Here is a 308-nt window from a genome sequence, read left to right on the forward strand (position 1 = left end):
CCCCCTGACTCACCAGTCAGTGCCACCAAGTGCGGCAGGCAGAGGCGGTTGGCGAGGATGATGAGCTTCATGTCGTCGAGGTCGGGGCTGGAGCTGAACTGCCCGGTGTACAGGTACTCCAGCACCGCCCGCATGCAGCTCTTGCTGGTGTAAGGAAGGGCCACCTGCCAGGCACACACCTGCTGTCACCCTGGGGCTGCTCCCACCTTGCCCACCCATCCCCAGGACAAACCCCACGGGCCGTTCCTCACCTCGTTGGTGGAGCTCTCCACGAAGGGGCCGCCGAACATGGCAGCCATCCAGTCCCA

The 308-nt window shown here is 64.9% G+C and overlaps 1 protein-coding gene across 1 annotated transcript in view; it reads right to left on the minus strand.

Annotated features, from left to right (window-relative positions):
- RHOBTB2 (Rho-related BTB domain containing 2) overlaps positions 1-308 on the minus strand; it is a 16585-nt gene that overhangs the window by 870 nt on the left and 15407 nt on the right.

This window comes from Chaetura pelagica, unplaced genomic scaffold, assembly GCF_000747805.2.
Source record: "Chaetura pelagica isolate M959 unplaced genomic scaffold, ChaPel_1.0 scaffold731, whole genome shotgun sequence".
In the NCBI taxonomy this organism is placed as follows: domain Eukaryota; kingdom Metazoa; phylum Chordata; class Aves; order Apodiformes; family Apodidae; genus Chaetura; species Chaetura pelagica.